Source organism: Rhipicephalus sanguineus, chromosome 1 (genome assembly GCF_013339695.2).
Source record: "Rhipicephalus sanguineus isolate Rsan-2018 chromosome 1, BIME_Rsan_1.4, whole genome shotgun sequence".
NCBI classification, from domain to species: Eukaryota; Metazoa; Arthropoda; class Arachnida; order Ixodida; family Ixodidae; genus Rhipicephalus; species Rhipicephalus sanguineus.
In genome coordinates, this window is record NC_051176.1 from 220,710,906 (window position 1) to 220,724,691 (window position 13,786).

A 13,786-nucleotide genomic window follows, 5' to 3' on the forward strand; every position below is an offset into this window, starting at 1 on the left:
AAACAACTATATGTTAGAAACCCCGGTCTCACAAACAACTGACTGGCGCTGAAAACAATCTATTGCTAATTATCACTGTCACCAAACCAAACTTCGACATTGAACTGGCGAGACTTCGCGCAAAAGCCCGGGGAACGGCGTTGTAGACGCACTACATCAATTTATGGCCCGAGACACGCACACACATTCGTGAGAAAATTCAGCGCCACATACCCGAACTAGAGGCTCAGTGATAGGAGTCATACTGTGTATCACCGGATATTCGCAAGCCGTTGCCATCTATTTAAAGGAGAGCGCGTGGTATTCGTTCAATCCCACGACAACGACACCATCCTTAAAGCTTCATCTTCTCACCTTGGCGTAACTGAGTTTCGTGCGGCGAAATATTTTCGCGCGAGAATCACTGGCGAGCTTTTCACTGCTAGCGATGTCGTAAGTGTCGTTCTTAAGACCTGAGTACCAGGATTAGACGCGCCTTTTGCCATGAAAGAAGTGGGCGCCCTGGAGGTATCTTAAGAGCTTATCGTATCAGACCCTGACACCGTTACCTATGCTGCCATGACCCACCTTGAACAGGTAGCAAGTAGATGCTCTTTTAATTTGTGAACTTGTCGTCATTATCGCGCCAACCAAATGATACCAAGGCATCTATTGAAAAACATGAGGGTCGTGTAATTACAGATGCTGTGTATCAGTCGCGAAACTATGTACATACATTTTATGGAAATGCAAATGCGAGCTTGCTTCCGGCGAACTGTTAGAAATGGAGTGTTAATTAAGAGCCGCTTTCATTTTCGTTACGCCCGCAACAGAGCGGCAATTTGCTGGTATAAAACTGACAGATTGATTTGTACTTCTTCGATTGCGCCAATTAATATCGATTGATGTGGGTCTACAAACCGATGATGCATGCCTATAGCTGAGGACGAACATGTGTGGTGTACCGAAATAATTTTTGCTAAGACAGCGCGAGGAAAAAAAAAGGTACCCTGGAGTAGGGTTACATACAGATAGGAGTTCGCCATCATGTTCCCATGACAGGTTGTAAGTTATGTGAATATGTCCGTCCCCCTGAAAGACGGACATATTTAATCACAGAGTTATGCCTGCAGTTTAACGTAATCGAATATAGGGAAATCAACATACATATGTAAAGGACCTGTATATGCGCGGATGACGAATGAAATACTGTTTTACTGAAAAAAAAATTGTAAACACAAATGAAAATGAAATTACATATGTATTGAGTATTTTTACGTCTGCTCAAAATGGTACACTATCTGTGTCAAATATGAAAACAAGGAAAATAGAACTTCTCCATGGACCAGTGGCGTAGCCAGGAGAAGGGGGGGCACACCGGGCCCGTACCCCCCCCCCTCCCCAACCCACGAAAGTTTTTTTTTTTTTTGCCATAGCATACAGATCACAAAATGACACTCTACCACATCTGCCTGCCCGGCCCCCACTTCAGATGAAGGAAGTGCCACCCCCCCCCCCCCCCCCTCGCCCCCCCCCCCGAAAAAATATTCTGGTTACGCCCCTGCTATGGACTAGGGGAAACGCTTCTGTGCCGCCTCTTTGACGTAGCCTTCACGCACGCTAGTTCATTTCGCAAAGGAATGACCAGCATCCTTACATGCGACAATTACGGCTGTTAAGAATGGGCAGTGCTCTCGTTTCTCAATGTTCTCGTTTCAGTGCGACCAGGAAAGAACTTTCAACTGCTTAAGGCAAACATGACAGTCGCCCTTCGTTCCGCTCGACAAGCATCCTCAACCCAGCGGCCGTTGAACGCTTTGCTTCGCGTCGTGAAGACAGGTAGAGTTGATGACAGGCTTTAAGATGTACGAATTTCTTTCTTTTTGTTAAATGCGAAGCATTTCTTAGCGAACCTCAGGCACTTTGGGCGTTTCTATCTACGTATCTATCTATCTATCTATCTATCTATCTATCTATCTATCTATCTATCTATCTATCTAGCTGCCTACGTCTGGGCGCTCTCCCGATCGTCTCCATAGGTTGTAACATACCAAAATTTGCATGGTATAGGATGAGTGTAGGACGAACACGATTCACTGGTGATGACATGAATAGCGCAAAATACCTGTCGCGTACGTCACGAAACTCTTTTCCTCAGTCACGTGTGGCACATACCCGCATACCAGTGTTCATGTTATGCGGGTATGTGCCACAGGTGATAGCTGAGTCTCAATGAACGCAGTAACCGCGAACATACACATTGACACAGAAGGAAAGTGAGAGTCACTGTTGGGGTTTTACGTCCAAAAACCACGATACGATTATAAGACACGCCGTAGTGCAGGGCTCCAGAAATTTTGACCATCTGGTATTCTTTAACGTGCACTGACATCGCACAGTGCACGGGCCTCTGGCATTTCGTCTCCATCGAAATACGACCGCCGCGGCTGGGATCGAACCCACGACCTTCGGGTCAGCAGCCGAGCACCGTAACCACTACGCCACAGCGGCCGACGCAAGGAAAGTTAGGGACCTGAAGACAGAGCACCCCTAGAAGACACTAAGCTACCATCCACTCGTCCACGTGGTCCGCAGCGTCGACCACGTAGATTACGCAATAACCGGAGTCAATGCGTCCTACATTAACTCTGCCGAGAGGACCATGTCCTTCACAATTAGCGGTGACTTCAGCATTGATTTATCAAAGCCCAACAACGCCTGGTTTTTAGACGGCATGAAAGATGGCTTGGATGTGGACAGGGCATCACAAGACCAGGTGCCACGTCCAGGACAGGAGGCATCATGGATCATTTCTTCGTAAAAGTCATCCGCGGATTCCAGCAGATCTACTATACCTCGCACTTTACTACACTTACACATTTCGTAGCAGCGATCACGAACGGATCCATAACAAGTCCTGTCCAGGTGCTGGTGCTCACTGATCACAGTTATGATGATCTTATTCAAGAACCGCCATGAACCCCTTCCACACATGCACACGGAATCGTGAAGCGTGCTTGCGTTCCCCTTCATAACGGATAAGTATAAGCTAACAACTGTAACGCAACTCTAACGATTGCAACTGTGACTGTAAGGTACGTGCAAAATTGCGACACAGTTACCTTCCTGCGCATGCTTCGCATAACGTCGATTCCCACGGTACCCGGGATCTGCCGAATTTTCCATTTTGCTAGTGTCTTGCTCTCATAATCATAAACCTTTTATTCCCCTTGCATCCTTTCTTCCCCGCCTCTGGGTAGCCGGTCGATGCACTGGATAGGTTCCCTATTTTTCTATCTCCTCCTCCTATAACACTTCGCCGTCCTAAAAGGTCCGGTCCGCATTATGCTGTATCGACGCTATATAACATAATTTAATATATTAGCCATAGCTATGACGCACATAAATTAGTTTGATCCGAAACTCTCTAAGTGTCGTCTTCATACTTTGAATCCATCTTTAAAGCTGCGACTTCCACATCAAGATACCTTCTGTGATGCGACGCAGGCTTACCGATTTCTCGTTGGAAATGATTACAAGCATGTGCGTGCGTGCGAATCTTTCGGAAGCGGACAGACTATTGAATGCTTTTTCTGCATTTGTGCTCGGTATGCCAACGAGTGTAGACCTAGAAAGCATTAAACCAGCTGGACTCGAGAGAGTGAGTATAGAAACTTTATTGAAAATGTCCGGCGGTATTGAGCAGGGTGGGGCTACATGCACCCCGGCCTGCTTTTTTATTCTTTTTTTTGTGAATAATATCTTTGAATCATGGTGGCACGTATTGCTGGCACGGAAAGCACTCACAGCATTACGGCAGATATTTCAAGTTTACAGGTCTGTGCGACCATTCATATGTGTACATATATACTGCGCTTCACGTGCGCGTTCAACCTGTGCACTTTCTCTCACCTTTTTTTTTCTTTTTTTTTTTCGTTTCATCCGCACATTCCGTTCCTACAGCGCAGGAATGCAAACCACACGTGCGTATGGTTAACCTACCTGCCTTTCCTCTCTACGCTCTCTCGTGATCACATTTCAATATGCGTTGCAAGTGAGACATTTCTTTTTAAAATTCCATTGGGGCAGACAGTGTGCAAGTTACCGTTGGAATGCTGTCACTGAGTCCCCTCCTTATCACAGTGCCATTTATGGCGCTGTTTTATAAGGTGCTTTTGACTCGAATGGCAAGGGAAAAGGCCCTTCTTTATACCAGGGGTCTCAGACTCACCTCAGCTAGCGGTCCGTAGTCACGAAATTTAGTCCGTAAGGGCCGGGACATTGAGAAGGTTAGAGCGGGGGGAGGGTACAGGGGGCGGGGTGTGCACGAAATATCAGCTGACGTTGCCATTGGAAAGAAGGCCTTTCCCATTTTTCATATATAGGTCATTTCTGTAGATCTGACTTCAGGTTTTGAGAAACATAGATACCGATCTCCAGAAAGACTAAAATCTGGACGCCAATTCAGAAATACGGTTTTTGTTCCACGGTGCTGTGTCAAGACGTTGTGACAACATGAGGTGTCTCGCGAAAAAAAAAAAAATGCTTGAAGCGAGTCATGTCTGTGTAGCTCATGAACGTACTTATTAAGAAGAAAAATAAAAAAAAAATGGGACGAAGAGAATCATGTGCGGGCCGCCGGACCGCTAGCGAGGTGTAGGCGGGCTGCGTGTTTGAGACCCCTGCTTTATGCACTGGAGTGAAATCTAAATGACACATGCTTGTATCATACATCATTAGGCGTGTAAACGGCGTCAACGTGTGGCAGCCGGATAAGACCATGCTACCGCTTTCCGTCACATGTCGACACCGCTTTTCTTCGAATACCATCTAAAAGGGAGTGAGGGCTTCGTTGAAACAGTGGAAAGACAACGACACCTCTTTCCATTCGTCGGCATGCAGCGCGCCGGTCTTGTTCTGCCCGTCCGGCGCGTTGCAGCAGCGTCGCAAAAAATTACGAGCCGGCACTTCGTGCGGCCCGTCTCGACCCCCCCCCCCCCTCCCCCCAAAAGTTTCGCGCCGCTCTGTCTGGCGCCACGAGGCCCCAAGGCCCGCGTCGGATGCCGTAAAGAGGCCACAGCGGCGGGCCGTGGAATCGAAGCCGCTTTCGGGAGCGCGCGCGCTGTGATCCCTTGGCGGCGGCGTGCACGGCGAAGGCCGTAGTTGTATCAGCCGCAGCCGAGATGGCGCCACCTCGGGAGTCGGGCGCCGGGCCCGACCCGCCGCTCACCGCCGCTGGATGCCACTTGATGAACTTCCTCCGGCGGTGAACAAGCAACCTGCGGCGCCGCGCGGTTCCTCCGGCGCCGGATACAGAGGGCCTGCTTCCGTCCTTCCGCTACCGGGCATGCCGTCTCTGACAGCACGACCGCGCCGGGCGTAGACGACGTGCCGGCCCAACAGCCTCGCAACTTACCTCCAAGAGAGAGCAGGTGGGGCTTCCGTTCGGGGCTGTCGCCGTCAGGTTTTCGAAATGAATGCCCCAAGTTTGAAAGTTGATGGGAGAGAGAGAGAGAGGGCTGGGCGATGGGGGTCTGTCATGGTTTTTCCCGACGCGCGAGATTAGTTCTATTTTGGCGGGAAAGCGTTTTGTGCGCGTGCCGGCGCGCTCCCCGAGAAAATGTGGCTTCTACGAAAAGGAACTTTTTTTCGTAACAGCCGCATGCAGGGGAGCCGGATTTGTTGACAAGAGTCTCGCGCTGAGTTGTTCGGGCGTGTTGCGCGTCAGCTAAAAAAAAAAGAAAAACAAGTATCAGTGCTCGCAGATCATGACAAAGAACAAATAGAGCACTTGTGCACGGTGGCTTCAGAATGGCACATAAAAGTAGATGAAGCATGCTTAACTGGGCGCAACGTCAAAAATATCCTGCAAACGTTATCTCGGAAAACTGTAGGTTGTTCTGTCCTGTAAACATATTGAAAATCTTTTAAACTTTGCGAAGCATCAGAAGTGAGCTAAAACGGTAATGCGCCAGTAATGTTCATTATTAAAGCTGTTTTTTTTTTTTATAGTGACAGCACAGGGTACGATTTGTGACATCGCGTTGTTGTTCGGAGGAAAACAAGATGTTTGAAGACAGGAGTGCGCGCACGAAAACTTATGGATTCTTCGTGCAAGAGCTTATTGCTTCTGCGTTTTCGCATTATAAATATTTGAAGTCTGCCAGTGAGTACGCACTAAACCAGTAAGCGTGCTGTTCTGTAACATTAACGAGATTCAAAGTCACCAGCAAAGCTAGTGGTGGAGCTGTTGCGTGTTTTCCGGATGGATGCCATAGTTGTAAGTTACGCACAGTTTCGTGCTGTGCGTTTTGCGTATGCTTCGAAAGCTTTGGCAACGCTTCAGCTTGCGTCGCTATTCGAACCAACGGGCGCAAACTTTCGTGTTGTTGGACGAGATGGTTTTATGTTAGAAACTACAAGAATTGCATACAGCCTGTTTTGCGAGTCTTGTTCACGTGTGAAACAGTCAGCAACTGATACTATGTCTTGTTCTGGCATATTTATTTCAGAGAGCATGACAGAGCCATGACAATGTGTGTCATTAATGAAGTACGCATTCTTATCTTGATACAACTGAGCCGCGTTGATAAAATAGTTCGTGAGGCGGTGCCGTCCGAACGATTCATAAAGGCATGCGTGAAGGCACGGAAAAGACGACACACGTTGGGAGTGTACATAGCGAAAATGACTATGTATATTCGTGCGGTCATGTTTTTTTTTAATGGTGACGGGCTATCACGTACGAGTAAATGAATGATGCGCAGCTCCTTTTTTAAACAAAAGCGTCACGTGAAGGACCTGCGTGTTACTTCCTCTTCCTAAATACAGGCTGTGAAATGTGAAACGGCGACATTTTTTACGAAGAAGACGGTTGAAGCACAAGACACTTTCAGATGACCAGCTCACTTTGCGGGGCATTATATGCATTTTTATGTGAAATCCGGCGGTCAAATCAACTGCGTAGAAATGAAAGGAAGATTGCACATGTCTGAAGGAAATGATGTCAATCATGAAAGCAGTGATGGAAGTTGCATTGAAAACAACAAGAAACGATTGTATGAGTAATGAGCAAAGTAACCGTAAAATATGATCGTTAAAGACCGCTATAAAGAACGAACGACGCGTGAAACGAAAGCAAGTTGCGCAAGAAAGGGTGAAAAAAATTCCGATATGTCAAAAAAAAAGAAAGAAAAAAAGAAAAGAAGCACGAAGGATGCGTGCAGAAAGAAACGTATGGAGAAGCAAGAGTTTTTAGTAGTGAGTTCTGATGGTCGATTTCGAACATCATTTTTCTTATTGATCCAGAGATGAGGACTCATGCTTGGATCGAGGTTTTGGCGCAACACAGTATCTCGCGCCTTGGATACATCTGAATATGTTTATTTTAAGTTGCCAGCAATATGTTACATTTAACGAATCGAACAAACGCGGAAGAAGAGAAATGGTTGCCCCGAAGCAAGGAAGTAAGCTTGGCTACTCTAGAGTAAAACGACTGAAGCCTCGCGAGAAAACATCTTTCGTGATTAGCGTGCAGTAGTTTGCGAAAATTTTGTGCTCAGGGCAACTTTTTCCATCACCGAAGTAGCACCTCGCAAAATTTTATGCTCGGAACGCATCGTATTTCGAAATTTCAGCACGAAACGCGGAAGCACAGCTCGCTTAATGTGTGAGCGAGACGCGTAATACTGCAGTAGGGACCCGAAAAGAAAAAAACGCAGCAAATTACCATTATTCTACCTTCAGCGGGCGGCAACATTGAATGATTCTATCAGAAAGCATGGACTTTCATAATTTGATTACGTTGTCGAAAAGTGTATCGATATGTTGCAGATTGAACTCTAAGATCAGATTGATAAATTTAACCGAATACCATAACATCGTTGCTTCTTTTTTTTTTTTCTGTAACATATTCTCTCCGAAGCAGAACTGGCAATCAACCGGTCATACGCAAGACGTTTACCCAGACATACCGTGGTGCACGCGTATTCACAGAATTTCTCTCCTGTAATTGCCATCTCTTATCGATCAAGCTCGCTGGAATCACAGTCCGAATCCACAAAGACTTTCGTTCGTGAGAGTTTTCCGCTAACCAGCTGCCTTCACTAATAATGTGCCCAGCATGTGGTTGACTGAAATTCGTTCTTACAAATCATTATAACTTAAGAGCGTTTTGTGAATACGAGTTCATATATAATTACCACGATGATTCCCAGCTTGGATGGCGGATTCCCGAAAACTGGCCAACGAGAAAACACTTTAACGAGAGGCACCGGCGTCGCCAGGGGGAGGGGGGTTCTAACCCCCCCCCCCCACCCGGAATTGTTCAATTTTGTATGTGTATATATACAGACACACATACAAACCACATACAATCGCACCCCCGAAAAAAATTTCTGGCTACGCTACTAGAAAGAGGAGTATTGCTGATACGGATCTCAAGGCGGTCGTGATGCGAGTGCTCACCTACAGTGTCTTGGCCATCACTACGCTCGCAGATACTGCGAAGTGCTACGCAAAATGATTCGTTAAACGGAGGTAAAAAGAAAAAAAAGAATAGCCTTCGGGTTTTCGACGGCCACACTTGGGATATCGAAACGACATTGTTGCACTTTGGCTTGGATCGAGCGCAACCGGGGCAAACCCGTTCACTTCGGTGTTCGTTCGATGATTCGCCTCTACGTGGCCGACCGGCGCCGATAAATTTTTCGGAGAGCCGTGCGCCAGTGCTAAACAATTCATTGGCTGCGCCCGATATTAAAAAATAATCAATTCCGATCGGCAGGGTTGCTCGTAACGATTGAAATTTCGTTGCAGCGAAACTCTACGTCCGTTACAGCGGCGGTGTCCTTTTCAAAAAGCCGATATAAACGATGCATCGCGATCGTGTTTCGATATCGGGATCATAGTGCTCGGTAGAACGAGTAAAAACTCTTGTTCTTGCCCTAGCGTCGCAGCAGCAGCAGCAAACACGAACTCCACGTTCGCTTCTGTGCGTTCCTCGATTCCTCGTCGTGTATGTGCGCCGTGCTTATCGCCCTGTTGACTCCCAAACACAGACAGACAATGAACTTTATAATAGGGCCCTGAGGGGCGACTCGGAAAACTCCCTTACGGGGGACGAGCCGTCGCGGGCAGCCCCCACGTCGGGACGGGCAGGCCGTGCCTGACCGCCGCAACTTGTTATAATTTCTTCACTCTTAAGCATGGTGTAACTACAATGCACCCCTGGCGCATTTCGCAACTTCAGTCGTCTGACAAGGTCTGCGGACAACTGCACGAGCATATTATTATAAAATACATCCACACGAATACAGGAGGGAGTCAGCTCCGCATTGTGCCTTGTCGACGTTCGCTCGACGCGGAGGCCACACACCGCGTACGCTCATCGGTCATCATTATTCGCTCGTAGGAGGAAAAGGGAAAAAGGAAGTCGCACTCGTGGCTGGCGTCGCAACCGTAGAGCGACTTAGGCTGACAGCTGAGCTTGTGCGGGGAAAACCGCAAAAGGCCCCGTACGTATATCGGCTCGGAATGCCTGGAACGGTGACAAAAGTTGGAGAATCGCTGGCTTTTCGCGTGGCGAGAATTTAATTGAGGTGAATGGAGGGATGACTGGTACGACAAAGTCAATACGTATGCGGCACGCGTTGCATGTTGCTCAACAAAACTGTACGAAAATAACGAAAAAAAAATTTCTGCCTACGTCTCTTGCTGCTTTGCTATGACGCGTGTTACGTTACTCTTATTCTTTTTCTTTTGATTGTTACGGTTTCGCATTCATGATCCGGTTCTATCGAGCCAGAGCCATATTGCGTAAGTTAATTTATAGCGACATCAGGCTGTTCCGCGCATAAAAAAGACGCCGGCTACGAAGGAAAAAAACAAAACAAAAACGGTTGGTAATGTGAAGAGCTACGTGGCGGCGGCTCTGAACTTATTAGTGCGCAGACCAGTAGCAGCGCTTGCTCATTAGGCAAAGCTAATATACCATTCTTTATTTAGGAAAATTAGTGACCACCGTAGAAGCCAGAACCCGGAACAACGCAGGTGCCTCGGTGCCCATGCTGTTCAGTCCTCTGTTTAAATAATAATACCTGGGGTTTAACGTCCCAAAACCACGATATGATTATGAGAGACGCCGTGTTGGAGGGCTCCGGAAATTTCGACCACCTGGAGTTCTTTAACATGCACCTAAATCTAAGTACACGAGCCTCAAACATTTTCGCCTCCATCGAAAATGCAGCCGCCGCGGCCGGGATTCGATCCCGCGACCTTCGGGTTAGCAGTCGAGCGCAATAACCATTAGACCACCGTGGCGGGGCCAGTCCTCTGTTTGCTCGACAGCGCCGATAGAGAAGCCCATGGATGCACGCAATTTCATTACGTATCCTAGTAATAGGGCAACACTGCTTAACTATTGTTACATACAACTAAGTATTTTCTCTTCTAACATTGTGCATCATGTAATAAATTTTGCGCTTTACATGAAGACAACAGACAATTGAGCCAAGCAGTCTGGTATAGGGTTGCACTTTCGAAAGCGCGGACAAAGTAAGGCACACACAACAACAAACTAAAGCGCCCTTGTAACTGGTTTATTGAAAAGTTTTCCGCATTATAAATATTATAAAGCGTCATCACCAGAAGCCACGTGATGCGTCTTGACGAGCGTTCGAATTTAAGAAACAAATATCTTTACTGGACAACCGAAGCTGTGCTAACACACCTTCGCTGACTATAACTTCCGCATCTGCAGTTTCTCGCGCACATTGATATTTGTGGTAGGCACCATGCGGCAGCTTGAAAACACAATTACAACTCGGTCGAGAAACACTACTCTTTAAACCAAAGAGAGCATTGGGGGTGAATTGAAAAAAAAATTAACTCATAACAAGAGAGGACTCAATTTCGGAAGTGATTAATATCTTTCCCGAAAGAAAAATAAAATGGAAGAAAAGACAATATCGGCGTCATTCGGAGCCGTACGCGCCGCTTCCGCGTCTCTACCCCACTCTATTGTGTATTTATTGAAATGTGACCGTTGAAGTCTTAGCGTCACTTATGGCTATGTGACGCACTTCTATCCTGGAAGCAAAAGCAGCACAATTCACAAAGCTGGCGCTTTCTAAGTCACGTTTGCCCTCATAGGGTGTGTCGCCTTTGTAATATGTGTCTGAATTATACTGGCCGGCATGTGCTCTCGTGGAAGCTTCTGTAGCGCAAAAGCGTTTTGTGTACACAAGCATTGTCGAGTTTAGAGCGTTGTAACGTTCAAGCGTTTGCGATTTCCTTACTACTCTCACGGGCTTGAGACGCGTGTAATGTATTCGAGTGCCTCAAAGGATCTGTAGCAACGCATTTATACGTGCTTGTGCCAGGGATCGCTAGTCTATACGACATAACGGACCGCCTAATATCAATATTTGGCGACGTACGCGTTCATCGTCTAGAACTAAAGAAACACATATGCCCCCCCCCCCCCCCCCCCCTCCCTCCCGGCATGCAGCACGCACCAACGTAAAACCTTGCGAATTGGATTCCAGTTGTATCCACCGCCAAAGCGCGCTTACTTAAATAAAGTATATATAAGCCGCGCCCGCGTTCACGGTCGCTTCGGTCTTCACTAGAGCAATCCGTGCGGTACTCTGCATACAAATAAGCTACCACTTTCCTCTAATTAATTAAGCCATTCGCGTAGCGAAGAATTCGCGTCTGATACCCTGCCGCTCTGTGTAATTCGCCCTTTCCCGCGCGTGCGTGTCATTATTATGCAGCACTCCACGCATGCGTCAGCTTGCGGCAGACACAAGTCTGACAATGCCTTGGAAACTGGGCCATACCTGTGAAAACGGTTGCTTTCGCTACTTCTTTGCGAGCCCGCGCGTGCCACGCATGCCCCGCCAGTGAGACCGCTGGCGCTATTTGCATAGAACCCCAAAACGGATCTCTTAGTCTGTTTCCAATGCGTGCTTGCCAGGTGCGCTGAGCGTGTGTGTCTGTATTTTTTTTCTCCAGGCAGCTATTCTGTTTTGCCACTTACCCCTGACTAGCGGGCGAATGCAGATGATATGCGGCCGTTTATGTGTCGCGTCTGGCGGACACATATTTTGCGAAGTTGGCTCGTTTGCGTGGCTCATTCGTACGACTTTTTCCCATTCGTGCAACGCAGGACGCACGGCTAGTTTGCCGATGCGTGAACGGCACCATTATACACTCTTTTGCAGACACCATTCACTGTTTGCTGGCGGCGTCTGTCTGTCGCTTATGCCATTCACTCTTCGAAGATGCTCGTACGTTGGCTGCGCACGGGAGAATGATGGTGCTAACCGGCAGCGTCGATCATAGAAACTTGCCTCTTTTGTGTAGGCGTATAAAATCGCGCTCTTAGTCAACAACATCGGGGGGAGTTTCCGAGAGGGGCGAATATGTCCGTACGTCATTTAAAAAGTATCTCAGTGAGACAATAAAAAAAATGTGGTTATTTTGAGAAAATATTGGTCGTTGTGTATCGGTGTTTATTCATTTTCGGAAACAGATATTATTCATGTTAAAAGACAGATTGTGTTTTGTTTATGTTTGGTGCATGATTAAGAAAGAAAAAGTGTGGTACACAAACACTGTAGAGGGCATCCACATAAGCGGGCGCTGCTAAGTGCTAAAATAAAGAGAGCCAATGAAGCCCACTCTTCCCCACTCCATATTGGGGGTGATGGGAGGGAGGAGCGAAAGAAAATCTGGAAGAAAGAAGCGGGCACATCGAGGGGGTTGAGGGAAGCGGAACTGCTCGAAAACGAGGCGTGTTTAGCCGTGATATCGATAGAAAGGGAGCAGAGAAGTTGCGCTGGTTCTTCCGTGAAGTACACGGGTGACAGAAACGAAAAAAAGAATGTTCATGTGTAGGCGTGGATAGTCAGTCTTGTGAAATGGGGTCATTGTCCCCATATATTTTGAGGCGAGCTTGCTAGCATAATGCTGCCGGCGTCCCGCTCTTAGGCACGATGTACAAAAGCCGAAAAGAGGGGCCAAAATCGGTGATTTGGAGCTTTATTCAAGTTGGTAATTTTTTTAACCGCATTTGAATTGTGGCGGTTTAAGGCTGAAATCCTAGGAATCGTATTTGCAAAATTTTTTCGTGGTGGCCATAACAAAAACATAAACGAAACGTATCTTTTCAGGTATGTTGGACGCAAAGGCAAAAGTGGCAGGCCTCCTGTAAGTGCATCATTGGCTTTTAGGGAGTCCGTCACAGAGAGTTGCGGCGCCGCTGTTATGACAGTTGTGACAGGAATCCGCCCAAACGCGGTGCGGCGAATCGCTATCGGATGCCTTCGCAAAAGTCACGTACTTGGCTCCATGCCTCGGGCGGCCACAGCGTGCGGAGCAAACGGCGATCACCGAGTTCAGCCGAAACGAGATAGGCGGATCTGTGCAGGAGCAATATTTCAAGACGGAATCGTTATTTCTCAGAAAATCGATCCAGATACTCTTGTTCTATATAAGGATGATCTTTTACTTTGTATTGAACAGAAAGGAGAGGCAAAGCGAAAAAAAAAAACAATGAAGACGTGAACTCTACATTCCCTGGACACGCAAGGGAGGGATCGAAAGGGATGCCCTCCCTTTCTGCCGAGATGTATTGAAATGCAACCGTAGCGTTATGCTGTTACAAATAAATCGCCCGATTGTAGACGGAAGTGCGTCTAAATACGGTCGCACCTTCATAGTTCTATAGTTGCAGCGATCCGCTCCTTAGCGGTAGTGTACAGTCATGAACCAAACGTATACACCCAACAGAAAGCGAACA

General features: G+C 47.3%; 1 protein-coding gene across 1 annotated transcript in view; it reads left to right on the plus strand.

The window, feature by feature from the left end:
* Positions 1-5,087: 5,087 nt before the first annotated feature.
* The window catches only part of LOC119372661 (adenylate cyclase type 2), a 597,485-nt gene continuing 588,786 nt past the window's right edge, over positions 5,088-13,786 (plus strand). Inside the window, exon 1 of the mRNA XM_037643118.2 lies at positions 5,088-5,411. The gene's annotated coding sequence lies outside the window, so the exon portion shown is untranslated. The remainder of the gene's footprint in view (positions 5,412-13,786) is intronic.